The sequence below is a fragment of the Lynx rufus genome, unplaced genomic scaffold, assembly GCF_022079265.1.
Source record: "Lynx rufus isolate CCGP_SWC_20201006 ecotype Redwood Valley unplaced genomic scaffold, mLynRuf1.p SCAF_7, whole genome shotgun sequence".
NCBI lineage: Eukaryota > Metazoa > Chordata > Mammalia > Carnivora > Felidae > Lynx > Lynx rufus.
In genome coordinates, this window is record NW_025814889.1 from 113,755,234 (window position 1) to 113,775,489 (window position 20,256).

Genomic DNA, 20,256 nt, shown 5'->3' on the forward strand with positions numbered 1-20,256 from the left:
TATAACACCCAGTGCTCATCACAAATGCCCTCCTTAATCCCCATTGCCCATTTAGCCCATCCCCCTGCCCACCTCCCCTCCAACAACCCTCATTTTGTTGTCTATAGTTATGAGTCTATTCTATGGTTTGTCTCTCTCTTCTTTCTTTTTTCCCCTATGTTCATCTGTTTTGTTTCTTAAAGCCCACATGAGTGAGATCATATGGTATTTGTCTTTCTCTGACTGACTTTCCTTCCTTCCTTTCTTTTCTTTCCTTCCTTCCTTCCTTCCTTCCTTCCTTCCTTCGCCTAGCATTATACACTCTAGTGTATACACTCCTTCTTCCTAGCATTATACACTCTAGTTCTATCCATGTCATTGCAAATGGCAAGATTTCATTCTTTTTGATGGCTGAGTAATATTCCATTGTGTGTATATGTGTGTGTGTGTGTGTGTGTGTGTGTGTGTACCACATCTTCTTCTTTATTCAGTCGTTTGATGAACATTTAGGTTCTTTCCATAATTTGGCTATTGTTGATAATGCTGCTATAAATATCAGCATGCATGTGTCCCTTCAAATCAGTATTTTTGTATCTTCTGGATAAACACCTACTCGTGCAACTGCTGGGTCATGGGGTAGTTCTATTTTTAGCTTTTTGAGGAACTTCCATACTCATTTCCAGAGTGGCTGCACCAGTTTGCATTCTCACCAGCAGTGTAAGAGGGTTCCCCTTTCTCTGCATCCACACCAACATTTGTTGGTTTCCTGTGTTGCTAATTTTAGCCATTCTGACAGGTGTGAGGTGACATCTCATTGCAGTTTTGATTCGTATTTCCCTGACGATGAGTGATGTTCAGCATCTTTTCATGTGTCTGTATGTCTCCTTTAGAAAAATGTCTATCCATGTCTTCTGCCCATTTCTTAACTGGATTATTTGTTTCTGGGGGTGTTGAGTTTGATAAGTTCTTTATAGATTTTGGACACTAACCCTTTATCAGGTATGTCATTTGCAAATATCTTTGACAGAGCACTTTTGCATTTACTACATCTCATGACACTGTATGAAGGAAGATAGGGAGCTACGGTTATACCTGATTACCAGAAGAAAATCAAAGCTCCAGATAACACAGCCACATGGCCAAACCAGGACTCAAACATTCATTTTCTTTTGTGATTTTAGGTGTTGTCTCTGTCTCTTATGCTTCCTTTGGGACAGGAATATGCATGTAGATTATCTTCAGCTTCAATCTCTAAACTTAGTGTTTCCTGTGATCCTGGTGCACATCTTTCTGTTATCAGTAAAATAAAACACAATGCAAGCTAAACGCCTCCCCCTTTTATGAGAAGCAAGTCAAAAATGTAGAAGGCGTAGTAAAGCCCATGCCACCCCATAAATTCTCACCTATTGTCTTCCTGGGAAAACCCTACCTGAACCATTTATCTAACTGAAAGCTTTGCGTTCAGAAAGCCATCGTACCACATAACGTTGTACTACATCACAAAGCGCCCCAAAACTAACTGGCTTTAGTAAGCATTTATTATTGCTCAGTGTTTGTGGATAAACTGGGCAGTGCTTCCTGTTTCTGCTGAGCTCACTTGTGCATCTGTGGTCAGCAATGGACTGGGTGAGCAACTTTTGCTCCTGGTTGGGCTTTGACACACGTCTGTGTGGGGGCTGGCTGGAGACTGGTCTAGGTTGGCTTCGCCTGGGACAGTTGATCACTCCTTGTGAGCCTTCAACCTCCAGGAGTCTGTCCCAGGCTTGTCTAATGTTAGTGGCAGTAGTGTGAGAGAGGAAATAAAAATGGACAAGAGTTCATGTGGTCAGGACTTAGAACTGGCACTTTGTTCCTTCCATTATTCAAAGCAAGTGACAAGCCAGCCCAAAGTCAGGAAGTGGGGGGGGGGGGAGGGGCAATTCTACCTTTTGATATGATAAACTGGAAAGTCACACAGCAAAGGGAATAAATAGGGAAGAGTTGAAGAATTGGGGCCATCTTTGCCTACATTATATTGCAACCATTAACATGTTCTATCACTGAGAAGGAAGGACTAGCATATTAGCACATATTAGACATTTGCATTTATTAGTTGGCTGTCACCTTGAAGCATGGAAAACGCTCAGTTAATCAGGCAAGAGATCTGATAATAAAATATGATAATTTACTCATCTTTGTATTCCCAACACTTAGCATTGTATCAGGCGAATTGTAAGCAACCCACAAAAATAATTAATAATGATAAAAGAAATGGTAGTGGAAAAATTACTCTATTACACCTCAGGAATCAGCTGAATCACAATTCAGCTATGCCAAATTACCTGTGCAACTTCGAAAAGGAGTAATTTAGCCTCCCTGGGATTTTTAGAGACAGACTAGGCATTCTCTAAATTTTTTCTTCCTTCCTTCTTTCCTTCCTTCTTTCCTTCTTTCTTTCTTTCTTTCTTTCTTTCTTTCTTTCTTTCTTCTTTCTTTCTTTCTTTCTTCTTTCTTTCTTTTAAAATATTAAGTCTGTAAGAACCCTAGAAATCATGTGCATCCAACCCATTATATAGATGGGAGACTGAGGCTAAGAAAACAAATCACTTGGCTTGAAAACCCAAATGGTTAATGTCAGAGAAGAGAACTCAGAGCTCATGACTGCCAAACCAGCCCCTCATGTCTTAACTGTAGCACATTGCTACTCAAAGTGTATTCTGTGGGCCAGTAGACTTGGCATCCCATGGGAGCTTGATAGAAATGCAGAATCTCAGACCCTATCCCAAGCCTACTGAATTAGAATCTGTATTTTAAGAAGATCCCCAGATAATTCATATGTGTATTAAAGTTGGAGAAGCTCTAGGCTTCCCAGTAAATGCTTAACAGCTGAAAAAACTAAAACAAAACAAAACAAAACCAAAAACTTGTTTAGTTAGGAGAAAGTTCCTTTGGATATATTAACACTGAAACCATATTTTCTACACATCTTGCACTAATTCATTTAGCAAATACCTCCTGAGTACTTACTCAGTTGCAGGTGTTATAGAAACTTCAAGAACAGGTCTTACCCCCTGGAGCTCACACTCTAAAAGGAAATCAAAGTCCCTTCCTTTGTTCCTATGTTCTCTTTCCTTCTCTGTGCCCCCTCTTTGCTCTTTACCTTCCCAACCTCTTTCCATTCCTCATTTTAATGATTCCATGATTGAAATCTAATTTCAGAAGTTGTTGGTTTAAGAGCAAAGTATTTTATTCATTTGAAATTCCAATTTCAGAATAGTGATTTAAGATGTTGGAAAAATTTTATTTGGCTCCCTTCCAAGTAGCTTATTTATAATGCCAGCATGACTCTAAAACTGTGTCTAAGGGAGACTAAAGATCTCTGGATACCTTGGGAGGAAATTCTATAAGAATACAGTACAAATGAATCATACACTTCAGTTTTTGCTTCTGTTTTTTTTCCTCACACAATCTTTGCTTTAGTCAGAGAAAAAGTTGAGATGCTGAGACACTGGAATAGAAATAAAATAAGAGTGTATTTTTCCCCTCAAATATTTAGAGCCAGCACATCTACATCAGTAATAAAACATTTTTTTTCATTGAGAAATAAAGGAATACTTTTCAACATCAACAGATTAATTTCATTCAAGAACTTGGTATGAACCAGAGACAATTAGGTAGAAATTCAGAAAGCGAACAGTTTTCTGATGAGTTATATGTAGATTCTTTACATTAAACAACTGAATCACAAGTAATGGTAATGCAAGGATACTCAATTCCTTCGAGGCTTAGCTGCCTGGCTTTTTTAAGTGCCAGTGATTGAAAGTATTATCCTTTCTCTCTCTCTCTCTCTCGCTCTCTCTCTCTCTTTGTACTCTCTCATAGTCCTGAAAAGCTCCGAGCTCATTTCATTCTTCTGTCCTGCCTTGTCTTCTCCCTCCTCAAAGATATTCCATGATGATTCTTCTTTTCAAAATCAAGACTGCTTGAACTTTACCTGAGAGTAATGAAATTTCAATCTTTCACACAATGGCAACTACATCCTCTTTCTGCTCTCTTGGTGTAGTCAGAATAGCACTGCCCAGCGTGAACAATAGGACTACTCTTCAGTTCTAAGGGATTTGCTGTTGATGAACAGCAGTGCGTGGAAATAATCTTTGGCGATCCCATGGGTGACATTTCTCATTCCTTATCACCCATGCTGCACACAACCGGAACTTGATAAGACACCCAGAAAGAAGATAATGGCTGCTATCAAGCTGTCTAGGTAGAAATAATAATAATAATCTGTTTATAGAAAAGCAGCTGTCCTATTGTTTTGGATTTCATGAAATCCCAGAGTCAGATCCTCTCTCCCATGCCAGCGCCATCCCCGTTCCTCATGCCAATCCAATCACTTTGGGGCTTTAATGATGGGCATTTTATTTCATGATCTTTTGAATAGACAAGGATGCATGTAATATCCCATAATCATATTCAGTCACAGAATGTATTTAAAGGCAAGAGAAGAGGCATTTTATAGGAAGATTTGGAAGCCGAGAGGACTTTGTAATAATATAGAAGAGCCCAGTATCCCTTTTTAAAATATACACAAAACCCAGAATCATTGCAAGTAAATATTCTGGTGATCATTCCGCTCTGAGGTCTTAACCTCCCAAATTTCAAAAATAAGTCTCATTTTCTCAAAGTGAAACCCCAGAGTTGTGGTGTTGTGACTGCCAACAACATCGCTTGTATTTATGCTGACTGCCTTACATTTGTGCCAGACAGAACAGCGCAAGGTTGACAAACATCCTGGCCATGAAGTCATTGTTCTCCTTCTATTTGAGCAGGATTGCCCCCCTGATTGGGACTGAATACTTGATGACTCCTTATTCCCAAATGGTCAGATGGGGCATTCCCTTTACCACGGTCATCTTCACATAGGGTTTGTCTGTGGATACAACTCTCTTTTCTTTATCTGTCCTCCTTCTCTGGTGAAAGAATTGGGGATCCACGCCCTTCAGGGTGAAACGATACAATTAAAAAAAACCAAGCACATCATTTCCTTTTTCCCTCCGTGTGGTACTAAGACAAGGCCAAAACCTGCATCTTCACTCCCAGGGCTGGCATACACCTTCATCCCTGAAACAGTTATCCCATAAGGGTCCCACCCTTGCAAAAGGCAGAGGGATGGAGTTACCTTTGTCTTTTTCTTGAAGTTTCCGTAACAGTCATTATCATCTCTGATTTACTCAGACTGAACTCACTTTCTCCCTGTGTCCCCTTCTAATAAGGCATCACAATGCAATGGAGAATAAAGAAGACCAAGGTATGGACATAGTGAGTGAAGGAGCAACCTTAAAGAATTTCCCACTGCCAAGTTCTCTGTCCTGTATCATAGAATCACTCAGTAAGCCAGAAGTCTCTGTGCCTCTGCATAAGTCTAGGTTTCTTCCTGCACAAAGTACACCCAGCTGAATCTGAATCTCTCTCTCTCTCTCTCTCTCTCTCCTCCCCCCCCCACTCCACCCCATGAATGTCCCAGTCGGCAAAAGCATAGCTCAAGTACTACTTTCTCTGTGGGACCTTCCTCTACCCTCTCCCACCTTGTCCTGCCTTCCAACAGAATTCGTTAATCATGGTATTCTATGCATAGCTGTGTCACAGCCTTTTTCATTCTGCACCACGTGCCTCTCTCACCAAGCAAAATGCAAATTCCAAGAAATTAGGAAAATGCCTTTCATTTTTTAAATTCATCTTTAGGGAAGCAATTCAGCAAAATGAGTAAGGGAATGGGTTTTGTACCAGACAGATCTGGATGTAAATCCTAGTTCTGACATTCACTAGCCATGTGCCCTTGAGTTTTCTGGAACCCGATTTACGAATATGTAAAACGGGACTATTTCATTGGCTTTTTTTTTTTTAAGGATAAAGTGAATTAAAGTATGTGTGTGTAAAATCTTTAACATAACGCTGACTAACCTGCAAAAATAAATAATAAATGGTAATAATTACTTTATGTTTGCAATTAACCTGATATCCTCAGTCAGTCCACAGTGTATTACCAGTAAATATATATTAAAGAGTAAAGTACAAAAACAAATGAAATGCACACACACACACACACACATACACACACACACTACAGATACACATGCTGTCACTCTCCCACTATCAAAGGCACCGCTCTCTGCTCTTTGTAGCTTTCAAAATAGAGTACAGCCTGTCTACCTACAGGATATGTAAAGTGAGGAAGAAATTGATCATAAAAGAGTTTTCAGGAATTCTTTCTAGCAACTTTATTGTAGGTGGTAGCCTCAAGGAATCCCCACGTTATCTCTGTGAGTACCAAACTTGGCCTTCTCCTTGTGGCATCCAGCTGCGAACCCAGGTGGGGCACGTGGCAAGAGCCGTGTGTTTGTCGCCCACAACGAGCAGGCCTGCAGAGGGAAAAGCAGAGGTAACCTAGCCAGAAGGAGTCACGGCACAGTTCACGAAACAAGGAGATGTGGCCTTGAACTTGCACTTCCTTCTCACAGCAGTCCTTTTTTGCACGAGTCTTTACAAATCGCCCGTTCTCACACCACGAGTGACTGTAAGATCCTGGAAGCGTCTGGATTCAGACTTGGCATTTCCCCCATAAGACACCAAAGGGGTTAACGTCTGGCCAGTAATCAAAGTCTGGCAGCTCCTACCCCACGCATAATGGGCATTGTTGTTCCTGAGAGTTTGTCTGTTTTTCCTGGCACGCCTTACTGTTTGGAACTGATTCTAGAACAGAAAAGGAAAGAGTCAGTCTGCTTTTTTTAAGTGCACATGCAACAAAACATAAGGCTGGTCATAGAACTGTTGTTTTGCTAGATTTCCAGGAAAGTTGTTGGCTTACTATTCAGAGGAGATGAATTGTCAACTTAAAATACACTTCAGGAATTCATTTATGTATGTTCACAAGACACACACGAGATCCTGAGGTGGCCGCCTTCTCGCAGATATGAAGCAACACGTTACAACCGTACTAGCTGATAAGTGAACTGTGGCTGGCCCGTCCGTCTGCATATAAACCCCATTTGCATGACGTTATTAATGGGCTCACCATCAACCTTCCCAGGTCACTTGCAGTCTCGGGACCCGTGTGTCACTGATGAACCCCCAGATGTTCCCATCTGAAACCACACCAAGTATATCTTACTGAGTCACTAATATAGCAAAATCCCATTACAAAACACCAGATTCTTTTCTAATGGGAAGAAGAAGTTTTGTTTTTTTTTTTAATTTTCAATCTGTCATAAACTAACACTTTTGTGTAAGCCCAAATCATGCACTTGGATGTCAACAGCACATCACAATTCTATAAACATTTCTAGACACCTATCTCTTGCTTTCTGCACTTACCTTGTCACGGAGCAGTAAAAGTTTTTGCATCACACTGATCCATGGACCACACTTGCTGGCCCACGGGCTGTTGACACTACTGACACACTATATTCTAGATCGAGGTACACAGACTTTTTCTGCAAAGGGACAGAGAGTGAAGTGTTAGGTGTTGCAAGAAATAGTCTCCTGGAACTCTTTAATTCTGCTGTTGGAGTGAGAAAGCAGCCATGGACAATAAGAAAATGAATGGGCGCGGCTATATTCCAATAAAACTGTATTCACAAAACAAGCACCGGTTGGCTGTTGGCTCTCAAGCTACAGTCTGTCAGCCCCTGGATGGTGAGGATGGTGAGGATGATGAAGACAGCTAACATTTACTGATCAGCTATTATGTGTCCAGCCCTTTCTATCCTCTGTAACCACAGATTAGGTAACCGTTTTAATTTTGCGGACAATGAAAACGAGACATCAAGAAATCAAGAAATTATTTTAGTTTATTCTGAAAATAGGCAGCTGATCCAGTATCCAAACCACAGTCCCTTGGCTCATGCTATACCGCATATATGTAAAACGAAAGGGGCCTCTTTTTCACCATAAATGGAAAATGTATAATGTTAATGCCACCCTGGTTATCTTTTTCCCTGTCTCCTCTCCCTGCCCATCGTCCACCTCAGCAGTACCAAGGTCCCAATGTTCAATTATGCCGTGGACTCCACAGGACTCAGGGCCAGGCGTGGATAATCTACAACAAGCACACTCACCCAAACCCTTACTAAGTCAACAAATATGTGTTCAGTGCTCACTCTGAGCCAGTCACTGTTCTAAGCAAAGGGGCTATAGCAGCGAACAAAATACACAAGTTCCTGCCCTTAGAAAGCTCGCATCTAGTAAGGGGGGTAGACAATAAGTAAAGAAATATATGTCTTGTTGGAGGGCAGTAGGGTAGGGGAGCCAGGCTTTGAAGAAAAGGAGGAGAAGGTGGGAAGGAGATATTTCTTTCTCATCCAACCCTTATATCTTTTCTTTGCCAACTAAGATATATAAACTCCAAGCATAACTATACTTTCAAATATATCTCCTAAGTATAAGCGTATTATATTTATAGCACTTTGGGATCATATTTTTACCAGTTTTCTTCCCCATAATTGTATGGGAGAGGACACTTGTGAGAACGAGTCCATTCACTCACGCTGCAAATGTTTACTGAGTACCTACTTTGTGCCAGGCAGGTTTTAGGACAGAGAAATCAACAATGAGCAAAACAGACGAAGATCTTTGCTTCCAGGATGGCCAGGGGAGTCAGAGAATAAACAAAAACCATAATAAACACATGTTAGAAGGTGATAAGTATAACAGAGGGGGGAAGGGAGAAAGGCACAGCAAGATAAGGAGACCCAGAGCTTGTAGGGGAAGGCGTCCAAGTTGTAATTTTAAATAGTCAAACAACTTTCCCTTGATAGGATAGTATGCGACTGAAACAATGTCTGTTTGAAAAGCAGGCGCTGGTTTAGATCACCCATTACCACGGTTAGAATGCCATCAATTAAAAGAAAACACAGGATGTTTTGTGTTGAGTGTTCTATTTAAGTCCATAGAAAGAAATGTTATTCTTTCAAAGTCATTTTTGCCCTTCCCTTTCCCTTGCTTTAGGGAAAATATTAGGGGGCTGGCAGCTGAAACAATGTAGGGATGGGAGAGGGGAAAGGAAGGAAAACCGAGGGCCAGCATTCACGCCAGGTGACTGTTTTAACAAGGATGTCTCTGTCACCCAGCCCTCCTGGGTCCTATGACAGCCTTGCTCAGGAACCCACAAAACAGAGCTGGCAGACGCTGAGCATTTTCCATTAAGTGTGGCATTCACTTTTTTCAGAAAGTAATGAGATGTTAATATAGATTTGAATTTTAATCAGATCCAACTTGGGAACAGGGTGTTTTTCAGCAAAATGTGAAATACTTCTAGGCTTTTAGGAAAATGCCATCCATATAAAGGCTAACTACTGTTTTATATATAAAACTGCCATTCTTCATTGGTTTTCCAGGAAAGAGAAAATATAATAATAAAATGAAACATTGTTGAAAGACTCCATACTTTCTTATGAGCATTAATTGTTTCTGAGGTTTTTTAAAAAATAATTCTTATAAACCAGGAAGGATGTTTGTAATCTTAAGGCAAGAAATAGGGAATTTCAGTTCATACGTTAGGAAAATAAGCATAACTGAAATCTAATTTTTGATAATAATAGTATTCTTATAAGAGATCTCAACATGGAGCGCCTGGGTGGCTCAGTCGGTTAAGAGATTTCAACAAATGCTTTTATTTGCTTTTTAAATTTTTTAATGTTTATTTACTTTTGAGAGAGAGAGCGCGCGCGCGCGCGCGCGCGCGCGCACGCGCGCCTGAGTGGGGGAGGGGCAGAGAGAGAGGGAGACAGAATCCAAAGCAGGCTCCAGGCTCTGAGCTGTCAGCACAAAACCCAATGCAGGGCTTGAACTTGCTGACGGCGAGATCAGGTTCTGAGCCCAAGTTGGACACTTAGCCGGCTGAGCCACCCAGGCAGCTGCCTGGCAGGTGACTGAGCCACCCCTCAACAAATTCTTTTAAGTGTTATTTAGCTGTCGCGTTAAGAATGCCAATATCAGTAATTCTGCCTCAAATCAGAAGGGACTCAAAGTCAAGGCTGCTTGCCTGGCAAGCATGTGTTAGCCACCACCACACTGTGCTACCAACAATAAAAGTGCTTTCAGCTCAGATGTGGTGTTAAAAACTCCTCTATTCCCAGCATTTCATGAAGTCTTTTACAGAATGTGCTCTAGCAAATCCCTATGACAACCATGCAAGAGAGGTATTATTCCCATAGAATATATGAGAATCGGTCCCCTAGACCCCAGGAGAAGACCAGCTCAGAGGCGTGAAGTAACTCCCCGAAGAGCATACACCTAGTAAGGGTGGATTTGAATCCACATCTCTGATTCTAAAATCAGCACTCTAGCTCCAAATTTCTCCTTCAGTTTTCCTACATTCCTCTTTCCCCCCCCATAGTGTCTTCCATGGGCGCATGCTTCTCTCACAGTTAAAAAACAAACAGACATTTTTTTGTTTTTGGTTTTGGTTTTGTTTTGGCAAATACAGTCATGTATTCACTCCATGTACCTGTTCACCAATCAGTTTATCCTGTAAACCTCAGAATAAAGTCCTCTGGGGTGAGCAGGCTGGGCCCTAGGAGTCACTATCACCTTCCTTGGATAAATCGAGCTGTTTTCCACATGACACGTCTATCCCACAAGCTATTGGTCAAACAAAAGATAGGAAGCCCTCCTCCGCAATCCACGTCCCACCCACCCTCCAGGGAATTCTTGTAAGGTCAGTAAAATTCAAAAACGGTGATGTCAGAAACAGTGGCTGGGAGAAACTAACAGGCTTGGGACAAGAACTCCCTAAACCTCTCACACTCAAGTCTGACTTGCATGCTCCATAGAGAAAACAGAGGCCACTTCCATTGCCCTTTCCTGCAAGCTTGATACTCTCCATCTGTGCGTACACTGGGATGTCTACATGGGTTTATAACACACAATCTTATTATTAAACATCCAAAGTAATAAGACAAATGCATCGGAAAGAGAGGCACTCATTTACTCTAACAAGGGACTCTTCACATTAAAATATAAATCCCCATTGTACCTGTTAGCAAAGAAACTGCCTAACACTGTGAGATGCCATTTTTTTCTAACCCAAACAGGACGGACAGACTGAGAAACTAAACATGAGTAACTGTGGCGGAGGGCAAAGGGAACGTACACAAATGGAGAAAAGTTCTGACCGGTGTTCTGATAACCCACTGGCCCCAAATATCTTTAGTGGATTTCCTCTTATACAATTAAATGTCTGCAGTTTTTTGTTTTTGTTTTTTTAATCGCACGTATCACCTATAGAAAGATCCACCTAAGTTGTGAAGTTGCAGATTTGTATCAGTGAAAAAGACCACCGGTCGGTGTGTGTCCGGTTTGGTATGCACCAGAAGTCCTTGGAAAGGTTTTCCGCTTACACGATTTGGGCACCACAGTGGGCAAATCTGACTCAGTGGATTTGTGGGATCTGAGCATCGGCACGCTTCCCCCCCCTCACCCCCCACACACAACACGCACACATATATACATATGATTCTGAAGCCCACCTACTTCTGAAAAGCACTTTGCTAGCTAATGGAAAATGGTAAGCGATCTTTTCAAGTCAGGGGAGGCGAGGAAGACACTCCATAGGAGAACCGGGAGGCAAGGGATCACTCCTGACTTTTTCAAGATACTGCCTGGAAAAGTGTGCCCAGACTTTATCAAGAGAGCCTAAAGGCTCCACAGCTCTTTACCATGATGCACTTGGATTACAAAATGTATCTGGTTTAAAATCAAAAGGGGCACTGCTCTTCATCTCTGGAATTCTTCCGCCACTCACAAACCTCGGCCCTATTTTTATGCTATATTCCCCATTTTCCATATTTCTATTATTGCAATTTCTGACACAGAAGTGCAGGTGAAGATCAATATGTGCTTCTCTGAAAAACGAGAAAATGGAAACCATTATCCCTCCTCAGTGCTCATTAACCCGAGGAGCTCCTATACACTGCTGGTCAGCTCAGTCTACCATTAACAAAATCCCACAGGCCGGGGAGCTCAGACAACAGTAAGTTATTTCTCACGGTTCTGGAGGCTGGGAAGTCCAAGATCAAGATGCTCATTCAGGAGCACCTGCGTGGCTCAGTCGGTTAGGCGTCCGCCTTTGGCTCAGGTCATGATCTCACGGTTCGTAGGTTCGAGCCCCGCATCGGGCTCTGTGCTGACAGCTCAGAGCCTGGAGCCTGCCTCAGATTCTGTGTCTCTCCTGTCTCTCACTCTCAAAACTAAATAAACATTAAAAAACAAAAAAACAAAAAACAAAAAACAAAAAACAGATGTTCGTTCATTCGGTTCTTAGGAAGAGGTCTCTTCCTGGCTTGCAGGGGGCAGCCTTCTTGTTGTGTCCTTACATGGAGGAGAGAAAGATAGAGTGTGCTTTGTATCTGCCCTTCATATATATAGATCTAATCCCATCATGGGACGTCAACCTCATGATCTCCTCTAAACTCATTACCTCCCACAGATGGGCTCCAAATATTGTAACATTGGGGGTTAGGATTTCAACATATACATTTTGGAGGAACACAAACTTGCACAAGGATACATTCTATATTCTTCAGAGGAGATACCATGAGGAACAGCCTACACATGGATATGTCAGGTCATTATTCCCCTAAAATGAGTCATTCAAAGTAAGAATACCAACATATTTGAGAGAATATAAATCAATCTTATTTCCAAAAAAGGATGCTGATGTAGGCTTCCACCATATCAATTATCAAGTGTTTGCAGAAACATAAACAATAGCAAACAATGAAATTCAAGAATCTAGCACCCAAGTTGTTTTACTTGGTGATCATCTCCTGGTTAGTGACCTTGACTCTACACAGCGACGCAGTAAAGAATAAATGAAGTCACCTAACAACCTTTTAATTCTGTAACTCTATCCATGAATTATCCACTCTACCTCCTATAACTGTCTTTTGGAAGATATGCAATCTTTCCTATTTCACTTTTTCTCTTACTTCAGACACTCTATTCTGCATATTTTATGAAAGTACTTACAGGCTGCTAAACCTGAAGGATATTTCTATTGAGACATGCCAAAGATAGGACAGGTTTCTTCTCCTCCTATATTCCCATGAGTTGGTGCTAATAAAGGCTGATTAACTGGTGTCTATTCTGTCAATGTATTATCTGCTCGCTCCCCTCCAGCCATCACTGGGAGGATTTTGCGCACGGACGCACCATCAGATCTGCACTCCTGGAAATGAAGAGTTTTTGCAGTGAATAGCAGCTACGTTCTAATTATATTAATTCAGACTGCAATTTCTTTGAAATATAAAGGACCTGCTGTCGGGGTGGGGTGGACAATGGAGGCTGAACATGTCAACGACATGACAAATTCCTCGAGCAGAGTGCCAGATGTATTGTTGCTCGGGATTCTTTTCTGAGAGCAAATTCGGCAAGCACTATCAGTGTCAACTCTGGAGTAAGGAATCAGTTCATTTGTTATCTTTCCAAGCTGCAGGTACATCTGCCAGAAAAGTCTGCCAACAGATGAATTGGTAATTAAAATCATTTCCGTGGTTGGAGGAGCGATTCGAAAAGTGTTCCTCTTTTCTTTCTTCCTTTTCCTGTGTAGTGGAAAAACTTGGGTGAATACGGGTATTGATTTGCCACGGGCAAGGCTAGAGTTGTGTGATTCACTAGTGCCTCACGGCCCGCATTAGTGCTTGAACACGTTTCCTGGGATTTGCCCGTTAAGCTCTACTTAGAGAATATTAAAGTTCTGGTCTTTGCTAGCGCTGTATCCTCTCTCGTCTTGGAAAGGTTCTCAGCAAAACCTAATAGTACCGCTCAGTTCTCAGAAGGGGTATACTGTATCTCTCCCCTGTGCCGGTTACTGGGCTAGAACAAATAATAAATAATGATGGCAGACTTCAACGTATGTTAAAGTTGATAACAAATTACATGTACTATATGTAATCATTATACGCTATACTTAATATAGATGCTCGTTCAGTACCTGTTCCTCACGGTTACTCAGCAAATGTGTTTCGTTCTTCCCTTCAGAGCCACTGCTTTGCCACCCACATCATCATTAGCATCATTTTCATCGTGATTGTCATCATCATCATCATGACAAGGACAACAAAATCAACCAGCATTTATTGAGCGTTTACTATGAATAATCTACGCACTTTAGATGTATTCATTTCTGTTATCCTACGGCCCGGTGCTCCTTTGGCCCTGGTGCACGATGAGAAGGGTGAGGTGCAAAGCCAACCTAGCTAGGAGGGATCAGAACTGGAAATTGGAGCCAAGCAGTCTAAGACTCAAGGCCTCTTGCTTAACTCTTTCGCAATAACGTCACACGGCACCATGTAAATCAGTTCATGACAGTAATTTTCCCGGATGACGCAATAGCCCATTAATTACTTATCTTTTATATACATTTGCTTTCTCTGTTCTTTCTTTTATTCCTCCTTTGCTCCTCCTTCCTTCCTCCTGTCGTCCCTGCTTTTATGCCTCTATAAATAGCTGCTCATGTTTTTCTAGCAACAAAGCAAGATTTTCCATCCTCAGAGACTCAGGGGAATCTTTATAAGAATCAGTAAATGGAAGAGAGTGTTTTAAGATAAACTTTCAAACTACTTTAAGAATTTTTTTTAATCAAGGCAGCAAAATGATGTAAATTTATAGACATTAGAGATCTAGAAGTTTACCACTGTGTTATCAGCATATGCATGTGTATAGAGACCCATGTACCTGTATATAGAGTAGGACATTGAAACTCATCAAATACATTTAAATACATGAGTTCTTAGTGACACTAACAGTAAAAACACAGCAAGAACTTATGTTCTTACGTTAGAAGATACCAGAGAGAACCAACTAATTATTCTGCAAACTGGTAGATAAGGGAAAGAAAAAGCATTTATTCTGGCTTTCTTATATGAACTTCATTTCATATAACCAACTATGTAATGAGGGGAAAGCTTTCCCTTACAGAAGTGTCCTGGTTAATAAATGAGAAAGCAATCCTCTTTATGCATGTGTCCAAACCCACAGAATGTTCACCAGCCAGTGTGAACCCTGATGTAAACTAGGGAGTCAGTGATAATGACGTGTCAGTGTGGCTTTCTTCATTATAATCGTGCATAGCTGCCGGTGCTGGTTGTTGATAGTGGAAGAGGGTATAGGTGGAGAGACAGAGGTATTCAGGAACTCCGTGCACTTTCCACTCAGTTTTGCGGTGAATTTAAAACTGCTCTAAAAAATAAATTTTATCTTGTTAATCGTCAATTTAGGATATCACAACCCTGCCATCGCTAACGAAATACTGAATCTAGCCAAAAATCCTCAATAGTTAATAACATCACACACACACACACACACACACACATACATGCCCACTTGTGGAAATTATACCACTACTTATGGCCTAGTCTTACTAAAAATATGCAACCATCATCTGATAAAATTTCTAGCTCTAACTGTAAATCTATAGGAAGTGCAAAGTACGAGATGATACGTATATTGGAGAACACCTCACGGAATGGAATCGAGAAAATTTAAACGGTTAGAAAATCTTCAGGACAAACAATCCCATTTCTTCAACCAAAAAGTCCCAGGAAAACATTAGAGGGGAAGAGGGAACCTATCGATTTAAAGAGATGTTAGAGACACATCAAGCAATCACAGCGTATGGATTGCATTTGGATCTGGATTCAAACTTTATATATATATATATATATATATATATATTGCAAGACAATTGGGGATAAGTGAACATTGCATATGTTTTCAGGGTGTGAGAAAGGTATTATAGTTTATTTTGTTTTAAAGAATCCCTGTCTCTTAGAGACATGTAGTAAAATATATACAGGTGAAAGGACGCAATGTCTGGGGTTTGCTTCAGGATAATAGGGTGCAGTAGATGTTGATCAAGAAGACTGACCCTGAGCGGGTGAAGTGAAATAAGCCTAGAGGTTCATTATACCATTTTATCTTCTTTTGCATATATTTGAAGTGTTTAATGATAAAGGTTTTTATAGCTTATGGATCTGCTTAAGTTGCCCAAGCGTCAATTTTCATTTGTAAAACAGAAATAACAGTATCTATAGTAGAGATAATATCTCCTTATAGGGTGTTTTTGAAAATTCAAATAGTGTATTTAAAGTACCTGACACACGGTAGATACTAGAACTCAGTATCTGATTTTAGGAACTCAGTTTGATCCATTCATTACTGAATTGATTGGTCAAAGCTCAATGGAATGCCCATACTGTCCCTGGGGCATAGGTTGGTCAAAGCTCAATGGAGTGTCCGTACTGTCCCTGGGGCATAGTAAGGCTTTGGAGGGTGGAGAAGGGACAAAGAGACCACAAACTTGCTGGTGGAGTTGGGGTTTTTTTGTTTGTTTGTTTGTTTGTTTTCTTCACCCTTGTACCAAGTTACTGTTTTCAAATTTGCTGATCCTGGAACACATGTAGGTACCCTGGGTTTGCTAAATATTTATTCAATTCTAGGCAGCTCCAGGTGCAAGGGGAGAAGGTGCGAATATATCACATCTTCCTAAGCTATTTACTCTGGTTCCGCCTTCACATCCCCAGGCAGTTTTCTTCTATGAAATCCCAAAAGTATCAGATTATCTTCAAAACTAAATCATTCTAAACCCACCAATTTCCCCAACTCATTCTTACTCTCCATGATCATTCTTTTTTTTTTTTGTTTTGCACCCCTGTTTAGCTTACCTAACAAACCCCTGTGAGACCAAAGTTTAAAGGAAAAAAAAAAATTGCCAAAGTGAGGCACAGGGGCCCCATGGCCGGAAAAGATTAGATTGCACAGAGGCACAGTCTGCTCTCAGAGATGATAAGACCTGAGGAGGATCTCATTGTTTAGTTTTCTAATAGCTGAGTTGTTTTTTGTTTTTTGGTTTCTTTTTTTTTTTTTTTTTTTTTTTTTTTTTTGGTTTTCTGGGTCCTGCTGGAGACTTGAGTTTGTCAAGAGCTGAATCTGGACTTTCTCCAGCTCATGGCTGCACGTCAATTCCTCTGATTTCTAATAAAGCCAATCCTTATTTTTCTAACTTGCTTCCAATTCTCAAATGTAGCTCCAAAGAAAACAGAGAGTAATTAAAATGTCAACACTTCCCTGAAAAGGAACATAAACTCTCTTTGGATTTTCTTCCCACTGGAAATGCTGCTTTTCTCCAAGGCACCGGCCCCATGCGGCAACCAGCAGTCACCCACAGCAGAGCTGGTAGATGGGCAGTGCACATAAATCCCCCTCTGTCCATTACCCTTGTTTGCATTTCTTCTTCTCCCTTGCCATTTTCCAAATGGCGAGATCCTATAAATGAAGTACTTAAGTCTGTCTCTTATAATGGACTAATATCTACTCCATTGTAATATATCCAAATTTTATGCGATATGAAATAAGCTCCAGCAGCAATAAGCTATTTGATCTAACGTAAAGAAAGTAATGTGGAGCCTAACAGCTTATTATTCAGTGCAGTGCAATAAATTAACTGAGCACCATTTTGCATAATGGGAGCCTGATTATTCTTTTTACCTTCATTTGGATTGGTTTAGATGGATTATGACTCTCTTCAGAGTTAATCAGGTTCGTGGGAAACAACTTCTTTTTTAAATGTATTACATTAAAGAATGGAATAAGGGGGAGGAAAACATGTGCCATCACTTTGTGATTCTGTGTTTCGTAAGGCTAGTCCTTCAAATGAGATTTCCTTAATAAGAGGAACATTTTGTGACCGTTGGCTCAAGAACAGTCTCATTGGAGGTTTTCAATTTGGGAGAAACAAACCCTCATCTCCCATCCCGATCTCTCCTCCTTGCTTCCTGTATGTCCCCACCATTTCCTTGACTTGACTTTGAAAAGTACTTTTAGTGAAACTCTTGATTTCTTCCTTCCAGGATCTCCCCGACCCTAGTATTTCCCCTCCATGTGCCCAGTACTTAGCACTTTGGTGCATCTATCCAGCTGACCAACACTGTTGGTGAGGGAGTCCAGAGGCCCCATCTGGGACTGTAGCCCCACCTACCCCCAAACAACTCCAGAACGCATCAAAATGTATCAAAATACAAGCTGCCAATATTGCTGTCACAAATCGTCACAAGCATCATTTTTGAGATATACCCATGAATCAAGCATCTCTTTGATATTTATAGCAATTCTATGAAATAGGTATCATCTTCCCAATTCAACAAGTGGAAACAGAGTCTGACTGAGATTAAATATCTTACCAAATTTGCGTAACAAGTGAAGGCCTTACATCTGGAGGACTTCAAAGTCTGTGAGACTTGTTAGATCATCTGTTGAAAACAAAAATGTCAGCAAATAGCATCTCTGTACGTCTGCATTGTTGTCAAGGGAAGAAAACAACTCAAAGTGGGTGCTCTATGAGCAAGGAGGCTGAATACCCACAATAGGACACATACACAATTTTTCAGTTCTGCTCTTTAGAGAGATGTTTCCACTTCTTTTCTGGATTATAAACTGTTTGAGGCCGGGACATTTATTGTCTACATAACAGGACATGGTATGGTGGTAGGGTATGTTTGAGTTAGGAAACCCTTGGTTTCAATTTGGCTGTAGTTACTGCTAACTGTATAGTGAGTTCCAGTTAATTTAACTCCAAAGAAGGTAAATATACTATACAGAATGGTTGGAAAGTTTAAGTGAAATAGATCATCTAAATACATAGCACAGGGGCTGTAGTCAATAAATTCTAGTTCTCTCTCTCCATATTCATCCCACCTTTAGCATCTAAACATTGGTTTTCCATGCATGGAGATATTGCGAGGCATTGTCAACGGGACACAAAAGTGTTGAGACGGAAAAGCATCCCGACTGAAACCTTCCTCTTGCGTTATTTTCTCTTATAATTATTCATTGACTCCCATTTACCCATCTCACCAAGATGAGCTTTTTCTTTAACGTTTATTTATTTTGAGAAAAAGAGAGCATGTGAGAGCAAGGGGAGGGACAGAGAGAGAGGAGAGAGAATCCAAAGCAGGCTCCATGCTGTTAGTGCAGAGCCCCATATGGGGCTCGATCTCATGAACCATGAGATCATGACCTGAGCTAAAATCAAGAGTCGGATGTTCTACTGATTGAGCCACCCAGGTGCTCCCAAGATGAGATTTTTAAAAGATGATGTTAGTTCTGAAGCCTGGAGTAAAAAAGTGAAGAAAGGTACCTGGCATTCTCTCTACATCTGTTTCCCCCTAATTCCTTCATATTCATTGCCCCTCTTCTTCTCCCCAGGTTGTGACAGTAAGTCCTGCTGATGGTATGAGAAAGTTTTGGATCATGATGAAGGACTTATCATTTTAAACTTTTATCTCTTCACTTCTCTGACATAAAACTTTTCTTTCATTTAGGCGGGGGGAGGGAAAGGCTATGGAACATAGCAAAGGTGAATCTTAAATTTTTCAAAAATGCAAGAAGAAATGGGGGAGGGCTGCAAATGATGTCTTGCATAAGAAAAAAATTACATGATAAAGCTTTGTTGTATTGCAAGTGTTGTCAAGCTTTAAAGATCTATAAGGAGAGGTTATTTCTTCTTTGGAAATAGTTTCACCTTGTTGAGGTTTGAATAAAGGGTTTAATAACAAAAATATTATGACAATTTATTTCATCTTTGGTTTATGACATCTTTTCCCCTGGAGAGTTCAGAGAATTCGATACATTTCTTTGAGTTGTAATAAAAACGTTATTTGACAGAATTTAAGTTGATAAAATGACAGCTCAGAGGAGTTAGGTGACATACCCAGGATCACACAGCAAATCAGTGACAGAAATTCAATGATTTGTAATGGAAAGAGTGGGGAAGGTTTACAATGAGATAACAATAGATAATTTGCTGTGTAGAACAGCTTGCTTGAGGACAGAAACTTTGCTGTTGAGTTTTCTTCTCCATACCCTAAAGGAATACACAATGTAATTAGAAGTGGAGGGAGCATATATAAGACAGTAGTCTGCCCAGAAACCTGGGAAGGAGTACTAAGAGTGAGCCTTGAAGAATGAGTAGGCCTTCCCAACGTCAGCCCTGTGGAGTCAGAATGTGGAGGGAGGGCATTCCAGGCAAACAGGACAGCTATGCAACAGTGTGAAAACATGCACAGGGGTGAGTTACATTGTGAAAGATGAAGGGGTTCTTCCACCAGTCTGGAAGTGTGGAGGTTCCTCAAAAAATTAAAAATAGAATTACCCTACAACCCAACAATGGCACTACTAGGAATCTATCCAAAGAATAGAGGAGTGCTGATTCATAAGGGCACATGTACCTCAATGTTTGTAGCA

General features: G+C 40.7%; 1 long non-coding RNA gene across 4 annotated transcripts in view; it reads right to left on the bottom strand.

Moving 5' to 3' along the window:
• Positions 1-6,211: 6,211 nt before the first annotated feature.
• Positions 6,212-20,256, bottom strand: part of LOC124502127 (uncharacterized) — a 33,399-nt gene continuing 19,354 nt past the window's right edge. The window contains exons 2-6 of one of the 4 annotated variants that reach the window (XR_006959847.1): positions 18,195-18,263; positions 13,270-13,556; positions 12,985-13,183; positions 7,330-7,448; positions 6,212-6,708 (exon numbers count right to left, since the gene is read on the bottom strand). This is a non-coding gene — a long non-coding RNA (uncharacterized LOC124502127). The remainder of the gene's footprint in view (positions 6,709-7,329; positions 7,449-12,984; positions 13,184-13,269; positions 13,557-18,194; positions 18,264-20,256) is intronic. The other 3 variants (XR_006959848.1, XR_006959846.1, XR_006959845.1) reach the window with 3 other exon arrangements.